This window comes from Acipenser ruthenus, chromosome 8 (genome assembly GCF_902713425.1).
Source record: "Acipenser ruthenus chromosome 8, fAciRut3.2 maternal haplotype, whole genome shotgun sequence".
Classification (NCBI taxonomy): Eukaryota; Metazoa; Chordata; class Actinopteri; order Acipenseriformes; family Acipenseridae; genus Acipenser; species Acipenser ruthenus.
In genome coordinates, this window is record NC_081196.1 from 35,584,048 (window position 1) to 35,596,521 (window position 12,474).

General features: G+C 40.5%; 1 protein-coding gene across 2 annotated transcripts in view; it reads right to left on the minus strand.

Annotated features, from left to right (window-relative positions):
- The window catches only part of tab3 (TGF-beta activated kinase 1 (MAP3K7) binding protein 3), a 51,796-nt gene extending 41,011 nt beyond the window's left edge, over positions 1-10,785 (minus strand). Inside the window, exon 1 of one of the 2 annotated variants that reach the window (XM_059028871.1) lies at positions 10,505-10,785. The gene's annotated coding sequence lies outside the window, so the exon portion shown is untranslated. The remainder of the gene's footprint in view (positions 1-10,504) is intronic. The other variant, XM_034012442.3, reaches the window with a different exon arrangement.
- Between the last annotated feature and the right edge of the window lie 1,689 nt (positions 10,786-12,474).

Here is a 12,474-nt window from a genome sequence, read left to right on the forward strand (position 1 = left end):
CAGAATTAGCTCTACAGTGCAGCATCTACAAATAGGCCTAAACAAGCGCCTCTTAAACCACACACCAGCTATCTCTGGTTTTTACAATCTAGCAAGCTCCATCCTGTCTACAACATTTTTTACAAATGTGCAGCTCGTTACCAAGACAAGGGAGTCCTGCAGCCACCTTTCAGAGTTTCAACGGGGCACAAAGTAAAGACGTTGTAGACATGGAGTGTCTTTAAGAACACAAAGAAAATATAAAACAAACAAAAAACTTCCTTCATGGACTCGGGTCCACACAGGTCCTTCCTGCAGCACAACCAACTCTAGGTTTGTTTGCGTGCCCTTTTATACCTGCCCTGGTTCCATCAATTACCCACAGCTGTCTCTAATTAACTGATTGTCTTGTTAATCAGTTCATCATGCCTGCAGGAGGCATTGTGGTGAAAATGTAGTTCTTTAGCTCACTTTTAAATGGTAGAACTGCAATTTTCCCTCTCGTTTCAACCCATCTTAACCTACAGGATACAGACTCCACATTATCCGGGGTCCTACACGTACCTTCCTTCTACCACTTTTCCTCAGACTATATAAAGTGCTGGCTCAATGCACATTGCTTTGCTCAGCCCACTGAACTGATAGAGAAATTAGATTTATCGGTCTATTATACAGTATCAGTCAGTGATACAGTACATGCATTATTACATTTGCTTTTTACAAGTTCATGTTAATTATTTTTTTATATTTATGTATACAGTATTAACTTCCGTAATTGGCATATTTTAACAAGAATATTTACAACACTACATTGGACATATTTTAATAAGATGTTAAATGTACTGCTGGCTATATTGCATAAAACAAACCTGTTATCCCAATAAAATTACTTAAAGAGCGGAGAGGAACACACTTTGGTACAGCAGATGTATGGTATTTATTTCAGAGCTCATTTATGCATTGCTTTCCTTTGCATTACATCTTTTTGATATTCTGTTATATGAATGGATGCAAACATTTTTGCAATACATTTCAAGCAATGTGTGTTTGAATATGAGTATTTGTCCTAGAACTACTTTAATGTCCAGTGTGTTTTAAGGAGTTTAGGCAGCAGTAAGATGCTTGCCAACATGCGGCCCTTATCTATTGGGATTCTTCCGGTCTCGAGAGATGGAGGGGTCGAGCTCTTATTTCAGCACATCTGGAGGGAATGGATTGGTGGCAGCATTAACGGGTACAAAACAGAGCCCAAGTGTGTAATAAAGAAAGAGATAATGCACACCAAGTCCATCTGTTGGAAGACTACATGAGGGCGTTCTATAAACATCACATAATCATTTAGATTTCTAGGGTGAGGGTCCCGACCATCTATCACTGTCGAAGCAAGGGTTATCCTTTGCCTTAGAGAAACTTGCTATGGGATGAAATATCAGTTATCTTAATTAATATATTCTTGTTTTGCTTAGCTTTTTATACTACGTATGTGGGTGTTCAAAAGGGTATTGTTCATATTTCAAGCACCTGCTTGCAGTAGCTCCACCAAGCTTTGAATTCAGAGCTCCCCACAGCACTGGAAACGCTTAATCCACTAGAAAGAAAGAAATGGCTTAATGAAATCTATCATCATAAGTAAATGGTTATTAGGCATGGAATAAATAGAAAACACAATGGCTCTTCAACAACAAAGATAGATAAACTACTTGTAGGGACTATCAGCCCTCTGTGTTCATCTCTCCTCACTCATTGTGTATTAGTCGTTACTCACTTAGAACCAGTGTGCATCTTCTCTGCAGATCATATTCTGTTTCAGTCATCGCATCCTGGTGACTTTTAAAAACTCAGAAGTTTAAAATCACCCCTGTGGCCTCGGCTGGTACACGTACAGGCTGTGGGATTTAAAACCCAACACATTACTTCCCCTAACTTTCTAGTTTGTTGTACTGTACATATTCCTGCAATATCATTTGACATAATGTTTTGATATTTCACATTCACATTTCCCTAGTCATAAACCAGTTTTGACTAGTTATTTGTTTTACACCAGTTGTGCTTCGGGTCTTCCCATCAAAGATACAGAAATGTACTGTATATTGTATATAGCCTTTGTACAGCATGATTAGGGACCTACCTAATTCGCGATTTCGCGGAAATCAGGAAATTGAGGGGTCACCGCGAAATTCACCTCTTAGGGGCCAATGCATACAAACAAGTATGGAGAGGAAAAAAAAAAAAAAAAACTTGTTTAAATGAACTACTGCACAACGCAAGCGACGTAAACTACGTTTCTTCCTTCTGTAGATAGCCCATTTTTATTCCTTCGCCGTCCCGTGTGCATTGCACTTAAGCAAAAAACAAACAAAAAATGTCCACAAGTAACATTTACAAAATAAATTCTCCAAAGCAGTTAATGTTCTTGTTTACTATTCAAATGACAACATTTTAATCAGCCTATCTTTACTGCTTTTATGTGACCGGTACTGTGCAGGAGGGGGCGGGACAAAGCTGGTGCTGCATTGTTTTGATTTAGGTTGCTAAAATCTAGTTTTCAGCATTGGGGGTAAAATAGAAGAAATGGACGACAAAGAAAGCAAACTATATTTCGGCTGATGATCGTTTCAAGATATTTCCCAAATAAACTACATGCAGACTGAGGTAATTGTTTTCCATATCTTAATGTGTATTTGGAGAAAATATGATCGATCATTATTTAGCTTCAGAATCACACATTAAACAAACGGCTACTACAGAGGCTACTGAACAGAATGTAAAATAAACAGCTTTCAGAAACCAAACTGGAAAGTCAGCCCAGACAAGAAGTATTCCTGTCTGCAAGTTAAATCAGTACTAAAACGATCCAGCACAGCCACCTCGCTTCAACCTGCTGTTACAGTTGGAATTTTAGACCCGAATAGCCACGTCTTCTTTGTTTTGACTCGGTACTAATAAAATAAATTATTGAATGGGACAAATAACATGACAACGAACGTGCTGCATACATTGACTTTATTAAAGTATGCCAGATGCCCTTGGGTAAACGAGTTTTTGGGCTGTTTCTAATCGATTTCCACATCTGTATAACTTGGCAAAGCTTTGCCTTAACTTCCAACCAATTCAGTGGATGCAGAACATGCAGTCTCAATGTATGGGCAAGTCAACTGCAGGGGGATGCTGCATACTTGCCTTTAACAAATGCCAGCACTCTGTTTTAGTAAGGAAGCAAGTACCACTATTTTTAGGCTTTATAGTGTTCTGAAATACTGTCTACTTAGGTTCATTTAATGTTTAAAGATGTCCGCGAAATCCTAATTTTATTCCGCAACATATCCGTGAAAAATACGTAAATTTACCGCGATTTAAGTAGACCCCGAAGCATGATGCTTTGAACTTGCAACAACAAAATCTATTAAATAAACTTAAGTTATGGTAGGAATGCACTACAGCAGATGGCAGTGGCGTGGCAATGGCTTTTAACAATCCATAGACCCTTTTCTTGATCTAGTCCAGGGGTTTTCAACTGGGGGTACACAGGACGACTCACCTATACACATACGTGATTTTGATTGAGTGGTTTTCCACATCGATAACGGGTGGGTGAAGCACGGGTGATGATTCTGCCTCTGGAGAGCACTCTGTGCTGCTCATTAACTTTGTTGTTTTCAACTTGTCGTACAATTAAATACTAAATCAGTGACGCACACGGTTTCTAAAATGTTTAGACGTATAAATGCTCCGGTAAACATACATAATAAATCACAATACTCATACTTTTATGCTTTCTGTTTTATTTTTAGTAACAGCAATAGCGGCTGGTTGAATTTGTTTTCGGTGTTTGAAATGGAACCTGCGCTGTATGACTCACCCTGCTTTTAGTAGGTAATAAAAGTATTACATTTAAATGGCACACACAATTATGCTGAAATGGGAAGTAAATGGTAATGTGATAAACATTTACAGTGCAGATTATTTTGTATTGTTTGTAATAACTTTGTTGAATAGAAAGCAAATACAAGTGCTTCCAAAGAGATTCCCAAATACTGTCTTAATTCTGTGCACCCAAACTGAAAACTCCAGACAGAAGGGATACCGTTTCAAAAAATCCTTATCTGGTCCATTTGTGTCCATGGGGATTCTATTAAGAACAGTGAACTCAAGTGTGAGGCATCCTGAACTGAGAATTCGAGTGATTTTCATTTTTAAATATGCTAATGAAACCTAAGCTTACACTGTAAAGTTCAGACTCCTCAAGTTACCAGTGTTAAGCAGGGTTATACGATGAGGAGCAGTCCCTGCTGGTTTTGCCTCTCTAACCCACAGGCGCCAATGCTTGGAATCCCAAGTGAAAACCGGCGACTCCGCACAGACGAGAACCTGCTCTGTATGACTCGCCCTGCTTTTAACAGACGGGCCACTCTGGTTTTGGACTTTAAAAGAATGTCATCTCCAACTGTCTAGCTGAAGTTTATTTTTCACCCAATTATTTTTTGTATTATTTGTTCAGATACAGCTTGTCTGAAATAGCCATCTTTCTTCAAAACACAGATAAAGGGGATTTGGGTATTAGCATAGAGGTGCAATGGTTTTGCAGCAGTACTGCCTGCACGCAATGGCAACCCTGATTTTTAGGCATACCAAAAGAAACGTAATCAATTTAATGACAAACATTTTGACTAGAAGTCTCTCTCACTAAAGACACTGAGAAAGACTTCTACAGTAGTCAAAACATTTGTCACTGAAAAGTTTTTTAGGATTTCTAAATTTAGGACTATTGAAAAATAAAGATAGCACACAATAAACATATTGTGCCATTGTTCACTTCACAACAGCAGTAACTCTTTCTGCAGCCCATGCAAACAGTGCAAAAGCCTGGCTGCTGTTAACCCAAAACCAGAGTTCAGCTTGAAGCAGAATGTTCTCTCAGGCACTAAGAAAAATGATCAAAATTTGCTTTTAATAGGGGGCTCCCGAGTGGCGCATCCACTAAAGGCGCTCCGCGTGGGGTGCAGGATGCGCCCTATAGCCTGGAGGCCATCGGTTTAGTCCAGGCTATTCCACTGCCGACTGTGGACGGGAGTTCCCAGGGGGCGGTGAACAACTGGCTGAGCGCCGAGCACCACCCGGGGAGGGAAGGGCTTAGGTCGGCCAGGGTGTCCTCAGCTCACCGCGCACCAGCGACCCCTGTAGACTGGCCGAGAGTCTGCGGGCTTGCCTGTAAGTTGCGTTGTCCTCCGATGCTTTAGCTCTGGGTTGGCTGCATGGCGGGTCTGTAGAGTGAAAAGAAGCGGTCGGCTGACGGCACACACTTCGGAGAACAGCGTGTGTTCGTCTTCGCTGCTTCTGAGTCATCGCAGGGGTGGTAGCGGTGAGCTGAGCATAAAAATGCAATTGGACATTTCAAATTGGGAGAAAAACTGGTTATAATCAAAAATGGCTGATTACTAAAAAAAATTAAATAAATAAATAAATAAATAAATTTGCTTTTGAGTTTTTTGTTTCCTTTGAACAGCAGAATGTTTAATTATTAAAAAGAAATCTTAAAGTGCTTACAGAACACACAAACACAACTGAATAGCTGAAAATCTTATGTGCAGAGGATACACATTTTTGTTATTTCCCCAATTATTTTGATGGGTTTGGTTACTTTTAAGAAGCACTACATTTTACGATATAAAGGTTAAAAAAAAACTACCAAGAAGTGTCGGCGCCTGATGGAATGTGACTGAAACGGCCTCAGGATAAAAACGTGGTAGCGACTGGAACTTTCCTCATTACAGCTCAAGTCGATAAAATTTCTGGAAGTTGTTTCCTCCATTTGTGGTTGATGACCCAAAAACCGCTGGCAGGACAGGTGCTGCCCGCATGCAAAACAGCTATGCAACACAGTATCTGAAAGGTGGTAAAAACGCTGATTTTGATGACCTTTGACCTCATTTTTCCCTATGTGAGGGGTGACCTAGTCAGATTAGATTTTTATCGACTTAAAAGCAAGTTTCAAGAGCTTTCCAACAAAAAAATTATACATTGACGCAAGAGGTCAACCACGGCTGTTCCACATGAGCTGGAATGACCCAGCTTTATATCAATATGTGAATCATGCAGAAACTTAAAAAGAAAAGTCACATGATCTCAATGTGCCATATGGGGGACCCAAGGTCAACCATAAATGTAGCCAGCAAATAGGAAGTCAACATCTCAAATGATCACCGATATGAGATCTCAGTGGAACGATGGCAGCTTTACAGAATTACTTTCAAGAACGGGTTGCTTTTTCTTGCACCCACAATCAAAAATAAAACATAACTGTACGAAATGTGAAGCCAGTATCTCAAAGCTTGGTTCTTTATCGTTCAGAAACCAGAGTACCATGACCACAATATGGCAGCTTTATCAGGTTGCAGGTAAAAGTGAAGGATACTGTTACATTTTGTAAAATAAGTTTTTATTGCAATTAAAAAAAACATCTCAAATGGGACAAGCGACTCAGAGTTAAATATTTACTCTAAAAAGGTAACGCTGTCCAACACAGACAGCAGAGGGGAATTTGCATACTGTTCTACATAGGCAAGGGCTGCTCTATAATGGGCACCTGAGATTTAAAAAAAAAAAACACAACACACACATCAGAGAGCCTCTTATATTGCCCACACTGCATGTACTATATACACACAACACCAGAGGAATGCACTGCAAGGACAGTGATATTTAGAGAAATGCAGTGCTGTACCTGAAGAGCTACTGCAGATAAACTTGAGTGGAAAAGCAGGAGGGCCACGAACAACACTAGGATGAAAGCTTAGAAGTTTTTTTGAGAACTTTTTATCTCATATGAGAATTAAAATTGTACAGATTAGTGAATAAATCAGGACAATTATTATAACTGTGAACATAGTGCACTGTGTGATACAGTTTTCAGGGCCTATGTATTAGATATTTATTCCTCAAAACAGTGCTACACAGTTGGCCCAGGGATGTAGCAACAATGCTTTTCAGAGAAACTTTGTGGCCAATCAAAAGTGCACACTAAAATGGGCTCTATGCTACCTATCACACTGCTTCTTTAATCAGTTCCTCCAGTTCTGTATTAATCTGACTGGAATACCACTGTTCCAAAACTTACACAGAGGTTATACATCAAATCACATGAAAGTGAAATGGAACATGTGCCCAATCCAAGTACATTTAGGTATGGTACCTGATGTGTATAAATAGGTTGGCTTTATTTTGACAAGTATATAAAACATGGAGGGAGATCCTAATTATGCCAGTTGTAATCACTATTAAATACTCAGCTCCAAAAAGTGTTATTGCCTGCCTTGTAAAATTAATTGCTACAAACCAAACTTTTCCTAGTGTTCTTTAAATAAAACAGAAACAGAAATACTGTTGGTGGAAACTAGTAATTTATAGTAATTGCAATTAGTGCTGGGACGAACACAGGATTTTAAATGTTCGGATATTTGCTCAATTTAAATATCCGTTTGGCTATTCATTCGTTTTTCAAAAAGTAATAAAAGCCATTATATTGCTCTGAACACAGGCAGACAGCATAGCAGTAAGGGCAGGGGGCGTGGCCGTGGCCCCTGTGTGTGTGCCTTTATTTTACAGCAAGAACTTACAATATGATACATGTTAAAATAGAAACATATCCCAGGAGTAAAGAATAAGTTGTGTAGGACTTACTTTACCCCAGTGAATTAACTACAAAACAAAATGCCAAATAGCAGTTCAAGTTAAACGTTGTTTGTTTATTCCCAAAATAAATACAGGGGATTCACATATCACATTTTCATTTGCCATTTTTTGAAACTGTTGCGCAAATTCTGGTGCGATGGTAAATAAGTGCAAGGTATTTTTGCATCTGTAGCGAATACGAACATCTGATTTTTGTATCCGAACACGTCAAAAAATATCAGTTTGAATATTTGTCCCAGCACTAATTGCAATACATGCTGTAATGCCCTGTATGGAGTGTGCAAAATGCAACTGACTATTTGATAATTATTGTTAGAAAGATAACACATAATACCCTTTCGAAACCTATTTCTTATTTTTAGTGTCAACTTTAATACCATCAAATGGCTGAAGGATCTCTCAGCATCAGCACTCTTTCCAGGCAAAATCCTGACAGCAATGCTGGCCAATATTGGGTATTATGTATTCCCTACTCCAGTAACCAAGCATGTCTGTGCCAGCTTTCTACAGAGCTGCTGGGTTCAGCATGCATGCAGCAAACACTGATGTCTCATTAACAGCAGTTCTAGCAAGTTAAGATTACTGTAAACTGTCTAACCCAGTTGCCATTTAAATAGAATATGCAATTATCAAGAACAGATCATTTGTGCATTTTCAAAAAAGACGTGGGCTTTACACCCAATGCAGTTAACGGGAATATAGATTTATCAGGCATGTAATGGAAGCGCAATACTAATGTTAATAGACCGAAAAATGGCCATTCAGTAAAAAAATTGGTAATTGAAAAAGATAAAGTAATTTTTGATGTGTGGATATACTTACATATAACTCCTATTACATGTACAAATAAGTATTGCAAAAATCTACAGTACTGCACCTTTAAAAACATGTATGATGCTATTTGTCTAGCAAAAAATGTGTACAGTACAAGTGCAAGACATACATGTTTAGAATGATGCAAGACAAGATGGTAAGATACTCAAGCCGATTACAGGTCACACACTGAACAGCTTTATAATTAGAGTAACACAGACTTGGGTTAATGCAGAAACAGCTGGAATATATGATTAATCAGCCAATTTATTTTTGTCCCCATTAATCTTGGAACAGATTAACATAACAATATTGCAAAACAGGCATGATTAGCACAGATCAAAAGGTTATAGGTTTTGATAAAATGGCTAATACCAAGACTACTGGCGCTCATGATGATAACTTAACTTAATCCTATTTAGCAACACTGCAGCGCAGGTATGCAAGAACACACTATTTATTTATCCAATGACAAAACCTACAGTCAGGTGGGAGTGCATTGGTTGTGATGAGACAAAGACATTGCACTTGATATTCATGTTAAAAAAAAAAAAAATCATTACCCTGGGGATCACAGTTAGCACTATGGCCAACTAGCTAGCTCCTGCTGGAGACTACCCACAACAGCCAATGAAATACTGGGGGTGCTGCACCACTGAGCACCATGGAAACAAAGGAATTGCTACAGTAACCCTTGTACCACAAGCTCAACACTTTGATGAGTGTATTATTTATTATGAAACAATTCAACAGGAAATACAATTAGTAAAATAATTAAAGGGCATCTCTGGTACGATATACATACAGCCCCACGAAAGCTAAAAGATATTTTACGCAAGTAAGGCTACTGAAATAAGATTTTAAATTAGGCAAAGGAAAAACTGATACTTTTGTGAACAACCCTAGCAGTTGTCAAATGACAACCAAATGATCACTTTAGTCAGTTTTACTCTACCATCCCACTCTGAATATAAATAATACAATCAGAAAGGTTTACCAATAAAAATTATAATGCATCGCATTCTGCATTGTATTTCAATCTTCCCAGACCATTCTGCAAGCACCCACATTCAAGAAATACCCCTACAATAATTTAAAAATCTGCTCCAACAGTACTCTGCAACACTAACTAAAACTGGCTGCACAGGTAAAGAACTGTTTACCTAATCAAATTAAAGCCATCCTTACTATTGCAATCCACTTAAAAATGACACTTTCACATACCACAATGCAAGTTATTGACACTGTATGCAGACTATCTTGGTGCATCAGTGGAGTGTACTAAAAGACAGGCCCAACATCCAAGACTTCAACATCTGAAACGCCTTTAAATTCATCACACAGGTATTATTCCTACACACTGTACTTAAACGTATTACTATTAGCTGTCCCATCATTAGTAACTAAGTAAGTTTGTCAATCGTTCATCGAAAGGCAGGCTATTTTACATGTCAGCTACAGACACAATGTGGCCTGGGTAATTCTAATGTAGTTTGCTAGTGTATCTGCCCATTGAAAATAAGACAAGCTGCCCACGTAATAAGATACATTTGCATCATGGTTTATGTCAACGACTAGTACACTAATAGCTTTCACAGTTTGGACTCGGTTGTGCAATGTTGAGCTAGCTACACCACTACGATCACCGCCCGTGGTATACTTATTTAGACAAAGGTGGGTCTTATTTAGAAGCCAGATAGTGCAGTGGTGTCGGATTTATACCCAGGTAGACAAATCATGTAAATAATACAAGTCGCCTCCCTCAAGAAAAAAAACTGCTGTCACTTGTAATGTGGATGATAGTAAACATTATGCAGCTCTGGATAACCACAGACCCCTAACGACAATAGCAACAACAATACAACTACCAAAAAGCAGCGACTCGTACACCCACCATGGACCCAGCAGTGAGAAAACAGTACTGTGCAATGTAATGCTGATGTCTAAAAAGGCGCAGATAATCACTGTACCCCCCCTAGTACAATGCATTTCCTACTCTGTCAAAAGTAGCCTTGTTTCTTACCGTCTGCTCACTCTCTCCCGCCTGGCATGGCTCGATGTCGCCCGCAGGCAGTTCACAAGAGGGTGGGTTTCCCCCGGTGCCGCGGCGGCTCTGCTCTGTTGTTGAATCTTTCCGGTTCGGCTCGGAACTTTATACCGGTTCCTGAATCCCTTAAGGCCCCGAACCAACATCAACCAGATTACAATATGGCGACCGGGAAGAGGGGCACTATCGCGAGATGAAACAGATAACCCCGGAAGACAACAAAAACCTGTGAGGATGGTAAAAGAAAACTGGAGTGAGACCGTCTATCACAGACTTGGCTTGTAGATAAAAAGAAAGTGATAAAAGGGTGCATTTTGCCCAAACATGGGTGTGTTTAAATCACTGACATATCCAGAAGCACAGGCGGTACTTAAGTTAACACAAGTGCAGAGCGTCTTATTTTAAAACTACGGGTTTAAACATATTAGTCGTTGATAGATTAAATGGTAGCCGTATTAGTCCAGAGATGGTAGACAAAGAGGAGATGTGATACCTTTTTATTGGACTAACTAAACAAAAAATAATCACACGCTTTCAAGACCTCAAAGGTCACCTGAAGACGAGACCTTTGTTGAAAGCTTATGATACATTTTTGTTTAGTTAGTCCAATAAAAGGTATCACATCTCATTCTCTTTGTCTAAACACATTTGTGAAAGCTTATGAAAGGCCATTAGAGCTCCTTCTTCGAGTTTTTGTGAGTTACCTTGCAATTAATTGCTGGAAGTAGGCTTGCCACTTCCCAGGAATCAGAAACTTGGCAACTGAAGGCTGAGCTAACTCATACGCAACAGCGTTTTGTTTAAAAATAAATAAATAAATCTTTCTTTGATCAGCCTACATCGTTCGGTGATTGTACCCTGCTTTCTAACCTCTGCAGCTTGCTGCACGTTCTTTCTGTTTTTTCCTCTGCTCTTTGAAGCTGTGAAAAAAAAAAAAAAAGAGAGACAGGAGACACGACCCTCCAGCGAGTCCAGCCTCGCTCTGCAGCCGCTGTTGACTTGAGGGCTCTGGGCGACCTCAGTACGCCCACTCGGTGTGTGCGGCCTAGCACCCCTACAGACCACCGATTACTATTGTTTTTACTGTCAAGTGTCTATTTCTACTGCTTTTCCGTTTTAAAAATAAATAAGTAGCCGCATGCTTCCTCTATTAGGCCTTGGCCTTACTGTTGAGCAGACCACGCGCATCACCACTCACCCATAAGGTGTGTTAGTGTGTAAAAAAAAAAAAAAGAGGGAACAGGTGTGTTTTCCTTTTCCTTCTTCTGTCTCTCTCCTTTGTCCAGGTTCGTGACTGCACTACCCCGCTGCAAACTACGCACTACACTGGTTGAGGGCGCCACGAGATCCGGGCGCCATCTTGGGTGCTCCACGCCACGGCAAGCTTCACGATGCACTGGTTGTGTGACTGCACTGCAACTGTCTGCAGGCTACGATCCACACGGTTGCAAGCTACGTGCTGTTCCTGGTTGTGTGACTGCAAGCAGCCCAGACACAGACATGCAGCCCAGTACCTTGGTGCTTTGCCCTCGGTACTTGGTGCTCGGGTCCTCAGTGCCTCAGAGCCTCCATAGCCTCTGCGCCTCGGTGCTTCAGCACTTCAGCATCCTCGGCGCCTCAAGAGCTACACGCCTCGCCGCTTCGATGCCTCTAGGCCTTTCGAGCCCTGTGCAGCGGCATCCTTGGTGCCACGCTGCCCCAGGGTCTCGGTACCTCGGTGCTTTGGCATCCTCTGTGCCTCGAGAGCTACACCTCTCGACGCTTTGACACCTCAAGGCCTTTCGAGCCCTGTGCAGTGGCGCCCTTAGTGCCACGCTTTCCAGAGCCACGGTACCTCAGTGCCTCGAGAGCTACACGCCTCGGCGCTTTGACCCCTCGAAGCCTTTTGAGCCCAGTGTTTTGGCGCCCTTGATGGCCTCTGTGCCCTCGATGGCCTCGGTGCCTCA